Here is a 24,212-nt window from a genome sequence, read left to right on the forward strand (position 1 = left end):
CTGGATTCATGTTAAAAGCCTTTAGATTTTTTTCTTTGGTATACATTGCAGATTTTTTAAAAATAATTTTCAAGTCTAAATGACATTTTAAAATAATTGGAGAAAAATTATGTAAAACAAAATAAATTTTTAATATATAGTCTTCAAGGGGCAGCTAGGTGGCGCAGTGGATAAAGCACCAGCCCTGGATTCAGGAGTTCCTGAGTTCAAATCCGGCCTCAGACACTTGACACTTACTAGCTGTGTGACCCTGGGCAAGTCACTTAACCCCACTGCCCCGTAAAAAACAAAAACAAACAAACAAACAAACAAAATATATAGTCTTCAATACCTGGAGAGGAAAGAGGCCTTTCAGTAAAAATATCTCATATTTATATAAGGATTTTAAGGTTTGCAATATGGTATGGGTTTTTTTTTTGCAGGGCAATGGGGGTTAAGTGACTTGCCCAGGGTCACACAGCTAGTAAGTGTCAAGTGTCTGAGGCTGGATTTGAACTCAAGTCTTATTGAATCCAAGGCTGGTCCTTTATTCACTGTGCCACCTAGCTGCCCCTGCAATATATTTTCTATAGATTATTTCATTTGGTCAGTTAAGTCTTTATTATTATTATTATTATTATGATGATGTTTTGTTTTTGCAGGGCAATGGGGGTTAAGTCACACTTATTTATTTATTCACTGCACCACCTAGCTGCCCCTGCTCAATAAGTCTTTGACGGAAAGGAAGGTTTTATTTTTGTCTTTCCATCCACAGCACCTAGTCTAGTTCCTGACACACAGTAGGTGTTTAATAAATATTTATTGAATGATTAATCACCACAACAATTCTCTAAGGTCAGACACATTGTTACCATTTTAAAGATAAGAACACTGTAGTAAAAAAGAGTAACAGCTAATATGCATCAGAGGCTGGATTCAAACCCAAATTCTGATTCCAAGTTGGGCCCTCTTTCCACTACAACATTACAATTCTATACAATCCTTTTCTAATACTTAAGTGAGAAGATGAAAAAAGAAATACTTACAGCCCATTAAAAAAGGAGGAAGACATTACTCACAGAAAGTTCCTACTTCTTTTCTACTCACATTTCCAGGGTCATTTTGTTAGTTGTTTGGTTTGGGTGGGTGGAGTTTGAGAGTAATTTACCTGAGTGGACAAAAGAAGTATAAACAATTTAGGGATAGATTATTTCACCTTTCTTCCTTCCTCATAATACTCATGTGACATAGTCAGAGTTCTTTGCTTAAAGAGAAAGCGATTTGTATAGACCAGGAGAAAATAAAAACACTTACTTTGAAAAAAAAACTTGTAGACTATATCAATAAAGCTAAATGTATCTTGTTATAAAAGTATCTGATCATAAACCACATTGAATAATATTTATCTGTTCTTAGTAAATGCAAAAGAATTGAGGATGGTGATGGGAGCGTCTGAGGTAGGTGGATAAGTTGACTCTAGCTTTTTAGCCTTCAGATGCATCTTTGAGTCAGAAAAGAGAAAAGGCAAGGTAGGTGAGGCTATTTATTGTACTTTATATGGGCATATCAGAAGGCTTGGAAAAGGTCCAAATCCTCTGGTTACCACTTTCTCATTGCAGCCACTTGTTCTCTGATTGAGCTCTGAGACCAAGAAGCTGGGGCATCAGAAAAGCTATTTCTCCTTCTGCTGTGTTCAGTATTAATGGCATGAAATCCCATTAGTGCACTCTAGGGGTTCATTTTCATACAGACAATGGCATCCGAATCAGCCTGCCATGGATAATCATCTTACAATAGAAAAATTATACAATCAACAGTTCAGCTCAAGAGTAGAAAAGGCAGTTCTATGAGATCATACAATCAGATTTCCATATCTCCTCCCCATATCATTTTTTTTGTAGATTTTTTTTGAGGGGGAAAGAAAATTCTACCTTTGGGCTAAGGTGTCACAATTCTATTCTGTTGCTATCATTGTATTCTTTTGGACGGGCCTGGAAAGATTATTTCAACCTTTTTTTTTTTAATTCAAAGGTAAGTTAAAAGCAACTTGAGATTCTTCCTCATTAGCTTTCCTGGCTTACAGGTAGGTAACTCTTGCCATGCCTTCTACCTTAGTGATCTGGTCCATTCCAAGGGTTGCAACTATCACTTTATGGAGATGATTCTCAAACTTCTATGTTCAGCCACATCTTCTTGCCCAGGCTCCATTCTTCCCCAGGCCAATACATTGAAAATTGAAATTGAAATCAGTCCCTATATTACCAGGTCTCTAATTTTGACGGTGATATCAACTTTCTTTTTAGTTTCAGGACCTTGAAATTCTGGAGACCTTCAGTGTAGCTCCATTTAGCACCTACTATGTTCAGCAAACAGTGTCAGGTCCTGGGGAGTGGGTGGGGCAGGGTGCATGGATAAGGACACATCCTCAAAGAGTATATAGTTGGAGTTATATGCCATGAATACAAATGGTAAAGGTATAAGGTAGAATATAATAAGAATCAATGAGATACAGGTAAAGCTATGAGAAATTTGAGGAGGGAGAATTTACTTTCAGCTAGAGAGAGAGAGAGAAGATTATTAATAGAGTAGGTAGCAACCAAGCTGAGCCTTGAAGTAAGGGAGAGATTTAAGTAGAAAAGGATGCTGTGGAGGGAGGGGCAGGAGGTTAGGAGAGAATTAAAACTCAACTTGTTTTTTAAAAAATAATGTTCAAGGGGGCAGCTAGGTGGTATAGTAGATAGAGCCCTAGCCCTGGATTCAAGAGACCCTAAGTTCAAATCTGGCCTCAGACACTTGACACTTACTAGCTGTGTGACCCCGGGCAAGTCACTTAACCCCAATTGCCTCACCAAAAAAAATTGTTCAAAATAAATACTTTTTTCGAAAAAAAAAAATAAAGAGATGTTGGACAGAGGAATTCAATTCCTTTTCCTCCCCAAGGGCCCCAGAGTCCTTCTGGGCAGGCTAGGTAGGAAGAACCATCAGGTGTGGGTGCCCTTACTCCTTGCCTTTCCTTGAATATTGCAGGTTTTCTATTCTGGCCATTATTTTTGCTATGTAATTCATACATTCTGCTCCCATAATTCTCATTTCTCTTTTGAGCCAAACAGGAACAGCATGTTGTGGCTCCATATTCTCCTCACATTCCATAGGATCCGCTGTCTCACCCAGTGTTGGATCATTTTTCTTTGGTAATATTTATTCATAGATGCCTGACTGAACTCATTCACTAGCTCTGGAGGCCATATTTCCTTTGGTTGTTAATGTTCTCCCTGTTGATTTATCTACTTCTGTTCCAGGTCTTTGAGTTTTCTTCTTCCTGAAAAATGTTTGACAATTTCAGTCTCCGCCCCCCCCCCCCATTTTCCCCTGGTTACTTTTTGATTCCTTCTCCCCATGTGATGATTTCCTTAGGAACTGGATCTCAAAGTGTCTCAGCCTCCTCCCATGCAGTTCACCAGCCTAGATACCCCCACCCCAAGGGACAGAACTGGCTCCATTGGGAGGCTGTGCTCTTTCCCTTGGACTTAGTGGAGTGCTACACAGTCACCCCCCCCATTCCCCAACGCACACACAATGTCCTGTCCTGTGACCTGTACCACTCTTTCTGTTTCCCAGTTCTCTGACCTGGCACCAACAATTCAGAGCTTTGCAGCATTGCTGCTATGAGGCTGAAGCCTCCAGTAGGCATTTGGTCCTGAAGGGCTGTGGCTGTGATAGCTGTTATAGCCCAAACAAACTTCTGCAACATGGAGCCGGGGGTCTCTATGGATCTGGAAAGAGGGAGGGGATACTGGGGTATAAGAAGAGTTTTTTTGGTAAGGTCTTTGGGTTTGCAATTGCAGCCTTGCTACCAGTATCGTAGGAGGTAGGATAAGGGTGCCAAATAATGGGTTTGAGGTTTGTTTATTTTTATTTATTTATTTGGGGAGGGCAGAACAATGAGGGTTAAGTAACTTGCCCAGGGTCACACAGCTAGTGTCAAGTGTCTGAGTCTGGATTTGAATTCAGATCCTCCTGAATACAGGGCCGGTGCTTTATCCACTGCGGCACCTAGCTGCCCCCTAGATTCTTTTTTTTTTTAATCATAAAAGTATTTTATTATTTTCCAGTTACATGTAGAGATAGTTTTCAACATCTGTTTTTATAACATTTCTAGTTCCAAATGTTTCTCCCTTCCCTCCCCCCTCCCCAAGAGAGCAAGCAATCTGATATAGTTTATATACATACAATCACTTTAAACATATTTCTGCATTAGTCATGCTGTGAAAGAAGAATCAAAACAAAAGGGAAAAACCTCAAAAAAAGAGAAAAAATGCAAAAAAGTAGAAACAGTATGGTTCAGTCTACATTTTGGATGTGGAGAGCATTTTCCATCATGAGTCAAAACGTTAGAGTCTTACTGGTAGTTATAATGTATGCATACTAACATACATGGGAATTTAGAGAGAAGAGAGAACACGCAGTTGGGGGATGGTCATGGATCAAGAGGGAAAGGCCTAGGTTAAGAGTTGTGGCATTTAAACTGTTCTTTCTATTTAGTTCAATCTAATAAGCATTTATTGATAGGTACTTTGCCAGGTACTGGTGAATAAAAGAAAAATCAAATCAAAATTGCCCTCAACTTCAAGGACATTACATTCTTCTGAGAAGAAAGAATGTGGACACAGAAAAATAAATGTGGAATAAATAAAAATAAATACAAATTCATTTTACGGATCAGATGTTAACAATAGAAGGTATCAGGGGCAGCTAGATGGCGCAGTGGATAGAGCACTGGCTCTGGAGTCAGGAGTACCTGAGTTCAAATCCGATCTCAGACACTTAACACTTACTAGCTGTGTGACCCTGGGCAAGTCACTTAACCCCAACTGCCTCACTAAAAAAACAAAAAACAATAGAGGGTATCAGAGAAGGCCTTACATAAGAGGTGGCACTTCAGATGAGCAGATCTAGCTAGTGGACTGGTTTTCTTAAAATGTAGTATGCATAGAGGAGAACAAATAGACGGGAATGGAGCAGCTAGGTGGTGCAGTGGATAAAGCACTGGCCCTGGATTCAGGAGTACCTGAGTTCAAATCCGGCCTCAGACACTTGACACTTACCAGCTGTGTGACCCTGGGAAAGTCACTTAACCCCCATTGCCCTGCAAAAAACCCCCCAAAAAAACCAACAACAACAAATAGACGGGAACCCTATTATGGAGGACCTTAAATGACAGGGTGACAGTTTTGTAATTTCACCCTAGGGATAATAAAGATTTTCTGCTTCAGGCATATCTGTTTGGCAGCTATATGGAAGGTGGATTGGATAGGATGGACCCTAGAAGCAGGGAGACCAATTGGGAAGCTATTTCAATCATTCAGGTGACAAGTAACAAGGGCTTGAATAGGAGAGAGGCTACATAAATAGAGAAAAGGGGATAGATAAAGAGAAATAATTGAGGTAGAACCAATAAGACATGTCATCTAATTAGATATGAGGCTTAAGAAAAGGGAAGAGTCAATGGCAACACTAGTGCTGTGAACCTGAGTAATTAGATGTCTTTACAAAAATAGGAAAGTTTGGAGGAGGGATGGGTTTTAAGGGAAAGATGTGAGTTCTATTTTGACATGTGATGTCAATGGGACACCTGGAGAAAGATGTTCAACAAGCAGGTAGCAATACAGGAATCTGCTTCATTTCTGACGTGGGATTTCTTCCCTTGATGATTCTCATATGGTATATCCCACAAACAAACAAACAAACAAACAAACAAACAACCCCCACCCCACAAAAAAACCAACAAAAATAAAACAAGCAAAACAAAAACAAAAACTCCCACAACATTTCTCAGTGATCTCATGAAAACATAACATTGGGTCATTATTTGGAAAATGTCTTCAAGTAAATAAAATTTTTAGAGCATCATGAATTTAGAGCTGGCAGAAACATCAAGTCCAGCCCTTTCATTTTATAGGCAATGAAATTGAGGCTGAGACAGTTAAAGTAATACAGCCAGTAAGGTATTTGATGGCAAATTTGAACTCAAGTCTTTTTGATTCTAAATACAGCACTCCAATCCACTGCACTAACAAAACTATAGGAATCTTTGTTGTTGTTGTTTGTTTGTTTGTTTTCTGAATTTAGCCATAATCTTCAGTTCAGTGGCCCCTCAAAGACCGTCACAGCCATTGTTCAGGGACTAAGCTCTGAAGAGGCACTCTTGAACTTCAGAACCCAGAGACCATCATTCGTTCAAAGGCAGGAATGCAGAAGAATATTCTTCCTGTGGTCTGGGAGAGAGGAGTTGTAAACTCACCTAGGTTTACAAAGGAACAAATTGACTAGATCAATAAGAGGAGTGAAAAGGGAGGTTTAATACTCTCTTTAAGGTTTCTAGTCTCAATGTTGCCATTTCTCTCGTCTTTTCTCTGACTTAAAACTCATTGCTCCAAACAGTCAAAGATCTAGGGACTTAAGAGGCCATCTTATTCAGCTTCTCTCTGTCTCTGTCTCTGTCTCTCTGTCTCTGTCTCTCTGTCTCTCTCTGTCTCTCTCTCCACATGAGGAAACAGTGACATGGAAGTAGAGCCACTTGTGAAGGGGGTGGGGTGGGGAGAAGAGATCACACAGGTAGAAAGCATTAGGATTACAATCCAGATGCTCAGGCTTTTCCATTTTACCACAAGCCCTTCCTTAGACCATCTCTTCCTTAGAGGTTGTAAGTTTGCGTTGACCCAATTGTTAATCACCCAAACTAAGTTTAATTCAAGTGACTTTAATCTTTTTTGGTTTTTTTTTGTGGATTTTTCCCCTTCTGAACTCCTCCAGCATACACACATCTTCCTGGTCCCGAGAAGGACAATGGAGCACAATTCCCCAGATGCATATCCACCAGTGTTGTGGAGAAAAGATGTTGCAGTCCTGTGGTGCAATGTAGCTGGAAATAGCACCAGCCATTGCTGAGCGCCAACTCGTACTGCGTTTGCTGCCCACTCTCCTCTTTAGTCTCTCTCATTATAATTGTGGCTTGGTTTCCTCCTGTTCATTGAATGTGTTTGCTTTGTATATTTTTTCCCCAGATGACTTACTCTTCATTGATTCAAACTGTATTTCATTTTGTATTCCATTCTTTCCTTATTTTCATAGACCCTGTTTTGGGCCACAGAACAATTTCATCCTCTCTCTTATCTTGTGTGTTAGGAAAACATGCTGGATTGTTTGCTCCAAATGTTCAGACCCTGCCTCACCCTGCCAGGTTTGCAGTCTGCTTTCCGGGCCAGTTTTGAAGCTGTTGTTGGCATCTTTCCTGCTTCAGCAGAGCCTGCCTCAGGAAGAAGACTTCTTCCCTTACGGAACTTTCACTTATTCTCTAAGCCCTCATTCCTTTCAGTACTTTCTTTTCAAACTCACTTGCAGATTCATCAGTTCAAATGCTTAGGTTTGTGGAATTGCCACTTTTTTCCTTCTTGATTGTTCCTTTATTCTAGAAAAACCTTGTGGGAAATCCCCTTATCATCCCAGCTTTTCATTTATGCACTTAAGGTTGGACAAAATCATGCTTTTACTTTCAGTAGCTCTAAGTGCTTTCCAAATATCCCTGAAGTCCACTTTGGTCACATCCATTATAACCACTAAATCAACCATTTTTTTTCCTGCTGATTCGGTTTAGGGTTATCTTAAGGGTCACAGCTCATTAGAAACTAGTGTGTTATGAAGGAGGGCTAAAGCTCTGACAAAAAATAAGGCGGTGCATTTCCCAATCTAGTTGTTTTCATTTTATAGCACCTGGGGCACCCATGAACATGTACCTCCTCACCACCCCCCAAAAAAAAAACACCAAAAAACTAACACAGATTCAGAATTTTCTGTCGGTTTGTGTTAATTCCAAACCATACATTATAAACCCCCATGAAGCTTTAGTACTTATCTTCCTTCCTCCCTTTCATAGCCAAAACTCTCTGAAAAGCTATCACTTGTTGCTTCTACTTTCTCACTTTCCACTCATTTTACCTCTAAAAATCTAAATTTTAAACCCATTTTCTTGATTGACTGATTTCATCAATCTTATCAAAGTTTCATTACTTAGCAAATCCACTGGCCTTTTCTCATTCCCTTAAAAAAAAAAAAAAACTCTTTATAAAGTTAGCATTATCAGTCATGTTCACCTCCTGATTGCTCTTTTCCTTGTTTTTGTGTGTGACTAAGACATCTTGCCATCTGTCCTACTACTGAGCACCTTCAGTGCTTCTGGATCAACTATTTGGATTTGATCTGCCCCTCTCCCTAGGAGCATTAATCTATTCTGTTTTGGAACATTTGCCTGGGGCTAAGCTGTCTTGATTCCTGATTGAATGAATATAGATTCATTTGACCCACTATAGGGAGGCAGCCTTAGATCATGCTTCACATATCATCCAGTGATTCACGAGGAATCAGTGTCTATGCAGGCATCTTGTCCTTCAGCCTCCTACTTCACATGTAATAGCTGAGTGTTCTATAGATCTATTCATAATCCCCAGGCCTCCCTGGATAGAATCTCCCTTTCCTAGTCACTACTCCCCAAACACTTTAATTTTCAAAACTCTTCCATAACGTAGCCCCTTCCTACCTTTCCGACCTTATAACTACTCGACCGCACATATTCTATGATGCAATAACATAGGTCTCTTTATTATTCCTTGCACAAGACATTCCTTGTCCTGACTCTATGCATTTTCAAGGCTTGAAATTCTCCTCTCTATCCCCACCTCCTGGTTTCTCTGACTTCCTTCAAGTCTCATCTAAAATTCCATCTTTTGCAAGAAGATTTTACTAGCCCCCCCCATGCTAATTCCTTCCCTTTGAGATTATCTCCAATTTGTCCTGCATTATCTACTATTATCTTATTATTTGTCCTATTATCTCCTATTTATAAATAGTTTGAATATTTTCTCGTGTATTAGATTCTGAGCTCTTTATGAGTAAGGTACTCTTTTTATCTTTCTTTGTATCAAGAGGGCTTAGCAGATTGCTTGCCACATAGTTGGTACTTTATAAATATTTACTTGATTGGACTCATCCTATGAGAATTAGAGGGCAGGGACTGTTTCATCTTTGTAAAATAATAATTACAGATAGCACTTAGAGGGATCTTTATGCTTCACAAAGTGCTTTAATGTATTATTTAATATTCACAACAGTCCTGTGAAGTAGTTACTATTATTATTTCCATTTTACAGATGAGGAAACTGGGTCTGAGGGAAGGTAAATGACTTGCCCAGGATTAGACAACTCTTAAGTGTCTGAGTCAGGATTCAAACTCAAGTCTTCTTGACTCCAAATCTGACACTCTATCCGCTATGCCATCTAACTGTCTAATATCTGCATCCTCAGCCTCCATTATGGCATCTAGAACACTGCAAGGTCTGAATAAGCTTTTCATTACTGGTTTTTCTCTTGTCTATCCAACCATTTTTTCTTGGCCTACAAGTCTACTTTGCTGGATCATCATCCATGTCCCATTTCCTACATGTGGATATACATCAGGGCTCTGTCCCAAACCCCTTTCCTTTCTTCCTCTACACACTCTCTAGGAGATTTCATCAGTTCCCCTGGGTTAAGTTATTATCTCTGTACAGATGACTTCCCAGAGTACATATCCAGCCCCTATATCTCCCTCAAACTCCAGTCCCACATTAAGAACTGCTGGCTACTCAGTTCCACCTGGATATCCGGTAGGTATGTTGAATTTAACATGTGCAAAACAGAACTCATTACCTTTCCCCCAAAACCTTCCTCTCTTCCGAACCTTCCTGTTTGAGGGCAACACCATCTTTGTGATCACTCCTGGTTTGTATCCTCAGAGTCTTCCTTGGCTCTTCACTCTTCTTCACATCCTACCTCTAATCATTAGGAATGTTTTGCCAATCTTGTCTTCACAGCATCTCTAATATGCATCCCCTTTTCTCCATTCTGGTTCAGGAAGCTGTTATTTGTCATACCTGGACAAATTCAATAGCTTCTTAAGGAGATTTGCCTGCCTCTAGTCTCTCCCCTCTGTTATATTCCCTATACCTGCCAAATGGCTATTTCTAAAACACAGCTTTGAACATGTCACTCTTCTGCACAAGCGACTTTAATGACTCCATGTTGTCTCTGGAAGAAGCTACAAACTCTTCTTTTTGACATTTGAAGCCCTTAGAAATCTGAATTTGACATTTGTTTTCACATTTATTTCTGATTATTCCCCAGCACATATACTATGCTCTACTTGCAGTTCTGATCTGGCTTCCAGACAAAGAACTAAGTTTCTTATATAAAGTACTGTGGCCTAGCTCAGGAAGGTTTCTACCTAGATATAATCCCTAAGGATGTTGGACTGATTATCTAGAGTTAGAACAACTTTAAGATGGATGATTCAATCATCCCTTCCTCCTACATCGATAAGGAACAGAATTTACCTGGAGGCTACTGAGCTTTTTCAGGCTAAAATCTATACCTTTGGACGGAGGGCCTCCTTTACTTATCAGGAAACACAAAATCATTCTGAAAGAAAAGGACATCTATTTCAGGATTGGACATTGCCATCCTGCTCATGAGTGCTTCCCATATTTACTTCCTGACTTCATGAAATCTGTGAGTTCCTCCCCTTGTGCTTCTTCCATGCCCTATTCAACCCTGATGATCAGATGACAAAAATTAATCATCAAATATATTTTTTCTGTTTGCTTTTAAAACCCTACACAATGTAATCTTTATCTATCTTTCCGATGCTATTAGACATTATTTTCCTTTCCAAATCTGCAATCTGGTCAAACTGACCTTCTCTCTCTTCCTCCCACATGGTACTCCATTTTTAGCCTCCATGCTTTCTGTACCGAATGACCAAAATATTTACAATGTACTCCTTCCTTACCTCTACCTTCTCTTCCTATAAAAAACTTCTTAAAATCTTTCCTAGTCCCACCCACTCTCCCTACCTCCTATATACTACCTTATATTTAACTACTTTGATTACATTTGCATTTATTCACTCATAATTATGTTACATATACTTGTCTCTCCCATTAGAATGTAAGCTCTTTGAGAGTACAAATTTTTCTTTTACAATGGTATCCCCCATGCTAGTACAAATGCCTGGCACTTAACCCCCCCCTCCAAAAAAAATAACAAAATTACAACTTGCTGATTGACTGATCAAGGCTTTAGTCCTCAGACTCACTTTACAGCTACAATGCAATGTCAATCCCTCCTCAAAATATTCTGGCAGGTTCCTCTCTAAGCTCACCATATTTCAAGCCAACCCTAAAGGAATTCTACTTACATCATCTTTTTCTCCCATACTCTTCCAAAACCTTAAAAAAAAAATCTCATTTACATATTCTGTGTTTAAAAGAGGAGTACTGATTGCTTCTGGGTGCTACATGCCCTTTACATAATGGCTGTGACTCCCTGCTGGTGGAGCCCATGCCTCTTGGGACTCTCCTACCTTTCTGCTAGGTCTGCTTTCTGCTGTGAAAGAAAAATCTATAAAAAGACTCATGCAAAGTATGCTCCAAATTATCTGCTTTTAATGGAAAAAGTTGGGAGGGAAAAATCTGCAAAACACTAGGCCCTTTACCCCATAAATTATAAATTAGAATTTAATAGATTATAACCTCAGGAGAATAATTAAATGCACCTGTTGAAAAAAGTAAAGGCAGAAAAGATGCTATAAATTACTGAAAAAATCTCCTTCCTGAATTAGAAGGTCAGGGGGAAAGAAGATGGCAAAACCTCCTTTTTCAGTAGAGAAGCTAATATTTTGCCATATGGTAAATCCTTTTTTTTTTTTTTAGTGAGGCAATTGGGGTTAAGTGACTTGCCCAGGGTCACATAGCTAGTAAGTGTCTGAGGCCAGATTTGAACTCAGGTACTCCTGACTCCAGGGCCAGTGCTCTATGCACTGCACCATCTAGCTGCCCCCCTATTTTTTTTTAAGATTTTTTAACTATTGAGGACTTAACCTGTGATTTCATTATATCAAGAACTCCCTATAATAATGCAGGTCAGTACCTTAAAAAAAGTTTCCTAAAGCACCAAGTAGTTGGTTAGGTGGCTTGCCCAGGGTAATACAAGGAATATTTTTCAGAAGCAAAATTTAAATCCAAGTCTCCTTAGCTCTAAGGCCAGCATTCTTTCTGTCCATTGATTGCACTGCACAGTCTCTTTTTAAAATGTTATCATTATCATTGCAAAGGACCTGTGATTTCATGTGTAATTTGTAGTCAGTGAGTTACCTGAGGCTCTGAAAGGTGGAGCAACTAAATCCATAGTCTCACAGCTTGTTGTGATTTGCTGTTGTTAAGTAAGAGTCAGAAGGTGGGATTTGATTGGTCTTTCTGACTTCCAGCCCAGCATGCTTATCCACTATTTTATTGACCCCACTGCCTTGCATCATTATTAACTAGGAAGGGGGATTCTTTTCTTTGTTTCCAGTTTTGAGATATCCTCTATCTCATTTATTATGAATAAAAAGTTTCTGATCACTAAATTATTTGTTGTGAATGAGGAATTACATTTGGTTGGGCTAATCTTTGATTTGCAATATGTAAGGTCAAGGTCTCTGAGGCAGAATGCTGATGTGTCATTAAGGCTAAAGGCCCACCTGTGCCTGAATGACAAACATAATTTGATTCACTTTGCCAGAAAATATTGATGAAATATTTAAGTAATTGTATTTTTCATAATGTTTCTCAGTCAAAATACAGTCTTTTGGTGGCTTGTTGTGACAAAGAGGCATTTTAACAGGTTTTTCACATACAGAGACCTAGTTCTAATTTCAAAATATCTTATTAAGCTTTTAAATCAGGATTGGAAAATACATTTTTTCTGTCAGTGACAACTTACAGAAAAACAATTACCAAGAGCCAAATTCTAAGTTATATATATATATATATATATATATATATATATGTATATATATGTGTGAATGTATATATATACATTCATAAATACACATATATGTTACATTATATATGTATATGTAGCAAACATACAGGGTTGAAATATTGTTTTCTCTCCTTTAATCTAAAACAAAAGTGTATAAGGTATACATGACAATAATTACAATCAACAAGAAAACTTAATTTCTGGCCTAATAAAATTTTATTCAGATTTATAATAAAGAATGAAGCTATAGGTTATTGCAAATTGAAAGGAAAAGAGAGGCCATGATTTAAAAAAATAATTTCACAGAGATAGGAGGATAAATAAAAATTTTGTCTATAAACATTCCAAATCTTACTTCTTACATTTGTGCATAAGCCAAAAATCTCAGCATAAGGGAGGATATCAGTGATATCACAAATCAACAACCTTCATCCCTTACCCAGTGAAAATGCCGTGAATGAGGACATTTTCTATGTACCTTTCTCTAGTTGTAATTTCTTCCATTCATAAAGTCATTAAGTTATATAATTTTAGAACTATGGTGAAATATTTATTATCCTTTGTTCTCCTAACTAGAAAAAGATGAAGCATTTCTGATCTGTTCCAAACATGGTATGAACACACTTAGAAAATGATCTGATAATCATAGGTAATTTAAACCAAGCAACTCGACTTGATGCACAAATGATCCACTCCTGTGACCCCCCAAAATAGTTAAAGGGTATATGAAAACATTGTGCCCATCTGAAATGTCTTATCTTTTTAAAGTTGTGTCCACAGAACACTTGACATTCTTTCCCCTTTTTTTGTGGTAGTCTGCCCAGTCACAGTTGACTGGCTGGTGCTTATTGACAATTCCCTAATAAAGGCAGCTCAGTGTAGAGAGAAGGACATGTAATTCTCTTTCCTCCTCCCCATCACCCACTCCTGTGCCCCAAGACTTATTCATCATAAGAATAGGGGTCTCAATAGCAAAGAGAACATACACAGTCTGTTGATATTCTGAAAATAACGCTTCCATGTTGCCCAATTCACATTGTACTTGCTACCTGGTGGGGCCCTCCTCGAATCACCAAATGTGGCAATATTCCCAAATGCCCTGGTTTGATGATAATGGATGTGCTAAATCTAGTCAATTTGAGGAAAATAATACATTTCCCTAAAACACAGGACTCAGGATGTTTTCAAAAGCCATGGGAATGACAGCTGTCTATATTTATATAGCCATATTCACACATACATCTATGTATGTACAGAAATATAAAAACCTAGAGGTTTTTCTGAAAAATAACAGGGACATGATCGCCACCTGCTGTCCTGTTTCTTCCCTTGCCACTTGTCCTTAGCAACCTTTGGATTTTGAACCTGCTTACCCTTGACATCAAAGTAAGCCTTTTCTTTTCCCCTTCCCAACACAATATGATGGGACTTAGATCATAGGACCATACATTACAGCTGTAAAGGCCTCAGAGGCTATTTTGCCCCACCTCTTCCTTTCACAGTTGAGGAAATTGACGTTGAAAGCAGGAAAGGCCTTTGTCCTAGGTCTCTCAGGCAGTCGTTGCCAGCACTTCTGTACCATATTGGGTCATGATGCCCTTTCCTTTGTGTCACTCTGCCTGAGTGTGTGGCCAAACATTAGCCTTTTCACGATTCCCGGCACTAATATTTAATGGGGAACGTTTATAAAAGGCTTTAAGGTCTAGCGATTAATTTACATATGTTATCTCATTTGACCTTCAAGGCAACCCTGTAAGGAGGCACCATGATTAGCCTCACTTTACAGATGAGGAAACTGAGCCAGGATAAGTGCCTGGTAACACACAGCTAAGTAAGTTATCAGAAGCAAGATCTGAGCTCAGATCTTTTTCACTTGATGTTCAGCACCCTATGTGCTGTGTCATCTACCTTCCTCATGTTTATATTCATGGATATGGTGATAAGGAATGCAATTTTTTGTGTGTACGGGGGGGGGGGATTTGAGCTTCTAAAATGATTTTGCTTGCACATCTGTGTGTACCCCTCTTCCTAAAATAATTATCAATTGTTAAATCAATAACTCTCCAAAGGTCAAAGAGTAGAGAACAAGATAGATGGGAACTGGGAGCAAAGACAGGAAGACCTGTGTTGAAATTCTGACTCTGCCACTCACTTCCTCTGTGACACTGGACAAGTCACTTTCCTTCTGTGGGATACACTTCTTCTGTGTAATATGTGGATAAGCAGAATGAGCACTAGAAAGCACAAAGGGTTTGGAATTAAAAGCCCAAGTTTATATCCAACTCGGACTTCTGACATTTACTAGCTGTATGACCATAAGAAAAATATGTGATCCCTGTGAGTCTGTTTCTTCATTTGAAAGATGAGGAAAATGATACACTACATACCTTTCTGTTTTCATAAGATTATAGATTTAGAGGTGGAAAGGACCTTGGAGGTCATCAAGCCCACCTCTTGAGGATATGCATGAGAAAACTGTTCCATTTGGCAATGACTCATCCAAGTGCTCTAGGCAATGATCATCAGAGTTAGGATCTGAACCCTGGTCCTCTGTGTCTAAATCCAGTGCTCTTCAGAAGACAGTGCTATGTATACTTTAATAGGCTCTATAAATGTGAGCCCTTTGGGATGGGAGCTAGATGATCTTTTTCATTTTGAAAGCCCATGAATAAACTCGGTCTCACCTCTTTGCTTTCCTTTCCTAGTCATAGAGAGGGTGATTCATTTCTTTGTCTCTGCAAGAGATACATCTGTTATAACCAAAAGTTGGATCTACCTGCTCTGAATCTCATCATATTCTTGTTTTCAGCACTCCTTCCCTGGCTGCCTAGATGTAGACAGTCTCCTTGTTCAGCAAAATCAGACACCATGGGGATGGGTGAAGCCTAATGAACAGTTTTCCCCCAGTAATCTTTTAGGAAATAGTCTAGAGATTTTTTTGTCTTATCCTTCTCACCATGGCAATCCCCAGCCAGCACCTCTTTCTCCTTCCCTCTGGCCCTTTCATCCATTCCAGAAGCAGCAACAGCAGTAGGTAGGTCACCCTCCATATGACCATCTTTCTATAACTTGGAGACATTTAAAAAAAAAAAAAGATGTTTCTATAGCTTCCATTCAACTGCTGGGAGAAAGGGAGGATGGTTCCTAGCTTTATAAGTAATGAATGAAAGTCATACGTGTGTGTGTGTGTGTGTGTGTGTGTGTGTGAGAGAGAGAGAGAGAGAGAGAGAGAGAGAGAGAGAGAGAGAGAGAAATCACAAAGGGGATGAAGGAAGAAAGTAGGGTTGTGAAGGGGAGTGTGACAGCAAATAGACACCAGAAATAGAGAGAGCAATAATGCGATAGAAATGGGAGAATAGTTCAGAGAGAGGAGGGGTTTGACATCTGGGAGAGGCAAAGTTAAATTCTGGTGAAGCAAATCTTGTGAGCTTTGCGATACAGTTATCCAGTATCTGCCATCCTATTTTGTTTGGCAGCTGCTGGAAATGAATTTCCATTTTTCTGTCTTGTTTTAATTTTCTCATGTCTCCCTCATCACTGAGATCATTAGCGGCAGAAACTGTTCTGCCGTATATTTCCCTCCATCTGACAAGATCCTTGGTGCTTGTTGGGTTATTAACTCCAGTCTCAGTTATTGCCACCAGCTACGTTAGCTCTTGTTATTCTGACCCAGCTCCCTCTCTCCTGTTTTTTCTCTGCTGACCTTTATGGTCCCTAGTCCCTTTGGGAAATAGACAAGTATCAACTTAGAATCCAGATTTTTTTTTTAAATGTACTGTAAATACTCCAGCAAACGAGCTGTCACTGACTCCTCAAAAACACCACATAGTTGGCTTTTATCTCATCCCTAACTCCTGATCTAATCCCTTGAATTTTCTCCAAAAGGACAAAAGAATGAAAAAGGGTTTTGATTTTTCTTTTTTCACGGGACTGCCCTGAACTTGTTGTCGTTGTTCAGTTGTTCAATCATGTCTGACTCTTTGTGACCCCATGGACCATAGCATGCCAGGCCCTTCTGTGAAGTCTGTTCAAGTTCATGCTCATTGTTCTATCTATCCATCTCATCCTCTGCCATCCTCTTCTTTTGCCTTCAATATTTCCCAGCATACGTCTTTTCCAATGAGTCTTGTCATCTCATTGTATAGGGGTGTGTGTGTGTGTGTGTGTGTGTGTGTGTGTATTTGTAGGGTGAGAGGAGATTTTTTTTCCTGGATAACTCAATTGTTTTTTTCAGGCAACTTGGTGAATATTACCCTTATTCAAGATTGGAGGAGGTCATAGAAAGCATATATACAGTGTTATCAAGGCAAAGTTTTGTCAAGGAAGAAATTAGTGCATATGGACACAGGTAACAATGCTCCAAATTAGTCACCACAACAAATGCTTGTCAAAGACCTATTATTTCATCAGTGTGGGAACTCCTGCCACTGATGCAGATTGCAATGTTTATATAGATTCTCAAAGAGCTTCCTGAGTTTCAGAGAGGTTAATTTTCCCCTGGCCCCACATTGATAAGTGGCAGAGGTAGACTTTGGACCCCTGTCATTCTGTCTCTATCCATTATATCACAGTTTCTTTATATCATTCAAGTACACAACTCAAATAACAACAACATTAAAAACAGAAACAGTTTTTAAAAAACTTAACTCTGATTATAGATAGGAGTACCCATGACTTCAGAGGACTAAGAATGAAGCATGCCTCATACCTCCTGATAGAACCTTAGGGTACAGAATACCACATAAAGATTTTGGACATGGCTAATAGGGGTAATTTGTTTTAATTGTCTATGCTTATTTGTGACAAAGGGTTTTTTTTTCTTTGTCTTTTTCTATTAGGAGTAGATGGGAGGAAAGTGCTTAATGACTGAAAAAAATCTAAAAAAGAACGCGTTTGAGGAAAATAATTTATTCTAGCATATTGAAGAATAGCTGACAACCTGAATGACTGAAAGGAGGATGTAGAGATACCAAGACCTGTGAGAAGCCCTTTAGTTCACTAAGATATTCTCTTAATGGGGTGACAGGACTTAGAGTATCCACGGTCTTTTCCTGGGATACTTCAGGAAGAAGTGTACCAGAAGTTTTCCTGAGGCTTTTCAAAATAACATTTCATTTTGGAAGCCAAACATTTCTCCTTCTGCTTGGTAGATAAGGCAGTTCTGAAAAGGGGGATAAAAGTATTTGGGTGTACATTTTATAATATGATGGTGTTATGCCTGAATTTGTGCAACATGCTTTAAAGGCAACTAGTTGCACTGCTTCAGATTTAGGGAATACAAAGTTGAATGTGTATACGTGTGTATTTGTGTGTTTGTGTGTGTGTGTGTGTGTGTGTGTGTGTAGGTGATAATGGGCTGTCCCTCTAAAGATTTGGTGGTAGGTCAGTGTCTTTTTTTTTTTTTTTTGGTGAGGCAATTGGGGTTAAGTGTCTGAGGCCAGATTTGAACTCAGGTCCTCCTGACTCCAGGGCTGGTGCTCTATCCACTGTACCACCTAGCTGCCCCATCAGTGTCTTTTTAGGACCCTCTTGATTTCCTATTTCTTTCAGTTTCACTCCTGAAATGGTGAGAAGCAAGATGGATCCTGGAGAGTTTAATTGTTGTGGAATCAGATTTAGAGACTTTGTTTTGTAATGAGCAATTGTGTATGTTTATTTATGTATGTGAATACAAGAAACAGGGACAGAGACTGAGAGAGAGACATAGACAGTAACACAGAGAGAGACAGGAATAGGGATAGGTACAGAGAAAAAGAGAGGGGCAGAAAGGGAAGAAGGAAGAGAAGAGAGGTAGAGACACATCTTGGCATTGCCTCTGTTGGACAGCTAACAAAGGGAAGAGAAAAACTGTAAAACTTACTTGACTGTATGAAAGTAATAATAATTCATATTATATGGATACTGATTTATAATTAGTTTATAATTTATGCATATACTAATTTATAATTAGTGTTATTATAATCCTAATTTATACATAATCACTAAGGAAAGAAACTTCTCTCTCTCTCTATATATATATATATATATCACCAAATATGGAGTAGATTAACTTTGTTGTAAATTTCACTTGATTTCTATAATAAATTGTTTGTTCAGTCTTTATTTTTGTTGCTTATGTAACATATGCACTCAAAGAAATTGGGGAGAATATTGCTTAGGAAGGCAGCGGGGTGGCACAGTGCTGGGCCTGGAGTAAGGAAGTCTTGAGTCAGGAAGACTTTAGTTCAAATGACTTCAGACACTTACTAGTTGTGTGAACCTGGGCAAATCAGTTAACCCTGTTTACCTTAGTTTTGTTATCTGTTAAAAAAAAAATTAGCAGGAAAAAGAAATGGTAAAGCACTACAGTATCTTTGGCAAAAAAAGCCCAAATAGGATGAAGAAGAGTTGGACAGGACTGAAATGACTGAACAATAACAGCACATTGCTCGGGAATGTATTTTGGGTCTGTGCATTTAAGTGACTTTGCACCTTAAAACAATGTAGAAGATCCTAGTCTCCCAGTGAGAATTACATGGTTGAATGTAGAATATTTTGACAATTGTTGCTAAAGTATTTTTCTCCTTTTTTTTCTCTCTTCACTGAGCCTATGAAGACTTCAGCGTTCAGTAGAGTGAGGAGAGGCTAACAAACTGATGTACATGAATGTAAGAAATGATGAATACAAAGAAGTGTTGAAAGACAGCATGAATGGATAAAAAGTGAAGTAAGCAGGGCTAAGAAAACAACATAAAACAATGACGTTACAAGGAAAATAGAAAGATTAACCAAAGAAAACACTTACTTCTTCCACTGCTTACATATAAGCAATTTCATCCTAGAACTTCACTTGGTGCTTGCTACCTCCTTACCCTGAAACATTTGATCCTCCCTGTGGCATGAAATATTCTTTCCCAAGGCCTGTTCCCCACCTACACCCTCTTCTTCCCTTGGTGAATTTCTCTTGGAGCATCCATTTTATGAAGGAGCCCAGATGGACCTGTTTATATTCTCCTCCCAACCTGAGCCTGACTGTCTGGACTTCAAAATCACATCCCTATTTAGGATACCATTATCCCAATACCCCACTCCCAACCCCTGCCCCCAACACATTTTTCAGGTTTATTTATCGTATTTTTTGCCATTAGAATGCTCCTTGAAGGCAAGGACTTTCTTTTTGTTTATATTTGCATCCTCAGCTCTTAGCACAATGCCTGGAACATAGTAATAATGTTTTATTTTTAAATTTAATTTTATTTAATTTTTTTAAATTAAAAATATTTTTTCATAGTAATAATGCTCAGTAAAATTTTATTTCCTCCCTTCCTCCCTCTGTCCCTCCATCCCTTCTTTTCTGTGCCTGTCTACCTGTCTGCTTTTGTAAAAACTATGTATTTCCTGACTCCCTTCACTCCTGAGATTATGATTCCCAACTTTCTTCAAGGTACTTTTTACTTCCATCATTAGTGCTATCTCTCTCAGCTCCAAATTTTGTATTTACTTATCTGCATACAAATGATGATTATCTCCTCTGCCCCAGTAGAATGTAAGCTTCTTGAGGGCACGACCTGGTTCATTTTTTTTCTTTCTTTCCTCTCTGCTTATCTCAGTGCCTTACACATAATAGGCATGCTCTGTCTCTGTCACATCTCTCTCTAATGTATACACATGTGCATATATGTATAGATATAGAAAGGGAAGGATCGATTAATTTCTAAATGCTCACATTGTTCCAGGCTTTATTTCCAGATTTATAGCCAAATAATTGTAGGGAAGCATCTCTGTGTGTGTGAAAATCTCTCCCTACCACCCCCTCACTGGAATGGCCTTTCCAGTATCATTTCCATGTATTGTAGCATTATCCAGAAACACAAACACTAAATCCTGGAGTTTGAAAGTGATGTCAGAAGCCATCTGTCCCAAACTGTGCCTGAACAAGAATCCTTTTGATAACTATGTCATAGCAGACTTGAAATTCCTGGGTATCCTTCTACTTCCCAGTCCCCACCCACCCAGTCAGCAATTTTAAATCGGTTCCATTGTTACCCAAGTGATATTTAGGGTGTGTTTATTTTAAAAAGTGTAATATATTTAGCAAATGTTATAGATACAGGAGGTTTTACGTGGGACTAAATGCAGCAATTAATGCTAATGAGTCTGCTGTTAGCATGTAATATTATTGGTGTTATAATCATGCATCGCCAAATGTGGAGCCTCAGTTTGTTCAACAGATGCTGATCTTAATGGCCACATTCTCTTCCCATGGCTAAGTTAGCTTTAGTTAAATGTACCATTAAAAATAACCATTTGCTATGTTAATGAAAACAGAGACTGTATCTACTAGGATTTTTTTTTTGGTCCCTGCTTTATTACTTCTTATTTTTAAAGGGGCTTGGGGAAGATTATGCATTCATTGTCTATTTGTGGTGAATTAAAGAGAAAAAGACCATTGGTACAGTGGTTATGGGTGGAGTTAATGTATGTGGGAGAAAGGAAAGAATAACCTCCTTCTACTGTTGACACAATCTACTGTTGACATAATGCACTAAGCCCCACTTCACAATGACCACAGAAACTTCTCTCCTGCTAATTTTGTGGTATTCACTTTTTTAAAAAATCTTGATATTCAGTTAGACTACATGATAGACTTCAAATAGTTATTCTGGGGTCAATTTTCTTGGCTTCCAAAGTACTTAAGATGAGAACCAATATCTCTCACTCCCAGGGAATATAATTTGGGTAATTAAAATGGCAGGATTTAGGTGCAGATATCCTTAACAGGGGGCAGCTGGATGGTTCAATGGATAGTGTACTGGACCTGTAGTCAGGAAGACCTGAGTTAAAATCTGGCCTCAGATCCTTACTAGATATGTGACCCTGGGAAAGACACTTAACCTCTGCTTGCCTTAATTCACTGGAGAAGGAAATGGCAAATCACTCCAGTTTCTCTGCCAAGAAAACTCCATATGGGGTCATAAACAGTAGGACATGACTGAATGATTGAACAACAATAAATCCTGGGATGGGTCTGTTTAAGAGCAAGAACAGCAAAAAATAATCTTTGTCTTTTTGTGTTAGCTAGTGAGCCTTATTAGCCAACAGTTAGAGGGACTTCTTTGAGTTTTGCATTTCTCCTTACATCCTTAATTAATACCCTGAGCTGGGGATCTCATTGCCTTGTTAGATGAAGTCACAGTGGGAGTGAGCGGGATAAATGATTTCTCTGGGAAACCAGTATATGCTTAGCACATGGGAGAGGTTCACAGGTGATTGAGCCCTAGATTTGGAGTCAGAGTTCAAAAATGCCTCCATCTCACTTAGTACGTGTGTCATGTTGGACAATTCTTCTAACCTCTTAAGGCTTCAGTTTTCTCATCTGTAAAATGGCTGGGTTGGACATCTTCCAGGTTTCCTTTTAGCTCTAAATTCTACAATGTGGATAAATGCTACCCCCTGCTCCCTGTATTCCCCATTACTGCTTACATCACAGGTCACGTACCTTGGGGTTGGCTTGGGCAAGGTAAAGAATGAATAGGATGGGGCAGGTAGGTGGCACAGTGGATAGAGCACCGGCTCTGGATTCAGGAGGACCTGAGTTCCAATCTGGCCTCAGACACTTGATGCTTACTAGCTGTGTGACCCTAGGCAAGTCACTTAACCCCAATTGCCTCACCAAAAAAAAGAAAGAAAGAAAAAAAAAAGAATGAATAGGATAGTATGTTTATACAGAGGCTTTTTATGCATGCAACTTGTTTTAATTTTATTCTTCTGCCATGCTTTGATAATAATGACAGTAATGATGATGATAATGAATCAATTTTTTAGTACTTTAAAGTTTGCAAAGCACTTTCTATATGCAATTGGTACAAGCACATGTATTACTTTCTTATCTATTTGAATGAATATTCCTATTATTACCCTGGGACCTGGGAAGGTGATAATGATTATTTTAAAATGGACAAATAGTATGAAAATGTTTCTAAAGATTTCCCTTTTTCTTCACCTAGAGGATATTCCCCCAAAGGGGGGGAAGATGAAAAAGAGACCCCAAACCAGGGAAGTGGGAGAGATTTCTTGTCAGCTTTTCCATTTGGCACAGGGAATAGAGACATTGCCAGGTGATAGCTTTTTGCCTTGAAATTGAAAATTTGCAGAAGGGCCATATGGGCTGATGGGGCTTCTTGTTGCTTTTGCTGCTGCTGCAGCTGTTGCTGCTATGGACTGAACAGGGATTCATGGTGGAAGAGCTCTGATTGCATGGGGAACTAGAGCGCTCAATCAGGGACCAATAAATGGAGAGGTAGATCTGGAGACCGTGGTGAGCCAGGACAACTTCCAAACTTCAGAGCCTGATGATTCTTCTAATGGTTACATGAGAAGGCTGGGATCCAATCCCCTAGCATGCCTCTTGCCTTTTTCCTTTGCTTTCCTGTTCCAACTCAGTTGCCTGATATGGACCCAAAGTAGCCATACCAATCCTCTTAAGCACTTTTATTGACCTGTGGGTATGGGAAGTGCATGTTCCACGATTTTTGGACAAGTCTGCCTAGATCTATCCCCCCTCCCCCCCCCCACGCTCTTTTCTTTGTTCAATGAAATGTAACCACCAAAAGTTGCTTGTCCTCATAATATAACTTTCCTAGCTCAACAATGAGCTATGGGATGAAGGGGATGGCATAGAAATCTCTCTTATATTCATATTTTAGCAATACTTACTATCGACCTCTAGGCTAGGCTTTAGAATTTGGTTTCTGAAGTGTTTTGGTTTGTTTGTTTGTTTGTTTCCTTTATTTTTATTTTAGCCTGGCTAAATCCCAGAGGGGATCCCCTGCATATGGATAAGAGAGCCATTAATAAAACCAGCTGGTTGATAGCTAATGTATAGCACCACCAGGAAGGGAGATTAGGTATTACACTGCCCCTGCTGGTTAAGAAAATGACATACTGGTTTTTTTGGTAAATTTATAGAAGAAGGTAGCCCACAAGCCAGCGTGGACTGTTGTTGTTGCAACTGTAGCATCTTAGATGTTACACAGGGTATCCACCAAGTAAACAGAGGCTTATCCTTGTGCCATACATACGTTATCTCATTTGATTATTAAAAAAGCCTCATGACTGTGTTGTCTTTTTTTATGGATGAGGAAACAGTTTCAGAAAATTTGGGTGAAGTAAGATTTTATTTTATTTATTATCATTATTTTTTTTTTTTGACAAGACAATGAGGGTTAAATGACTTGCCCAGGGTCACACAGCTAGTAAGTGTCAAGTGTCTGAGACCAAATTTGAACTCAGGTCTTCCTGAATCCAGGTCCGGTGCTTTATCCACTGCACCACCTAGCTGTGCCCCACCTGACTTTAAG

This window comes from Dromiciops gliroides, chromosome 3 (genome assembly GCF_019393635.1).
Source record: "Dromiciops gliroides isolate mDroGli1 chromosome 3, mDroGli1.pri, whole genome shotgun sequence".
Lineage (NCBI taxonomy): Eukaryota > Metazoa > Chordata > Mammalia > Microbiotheria > Microbiotheriidae > Dromiciops > Dromiciops gliroides.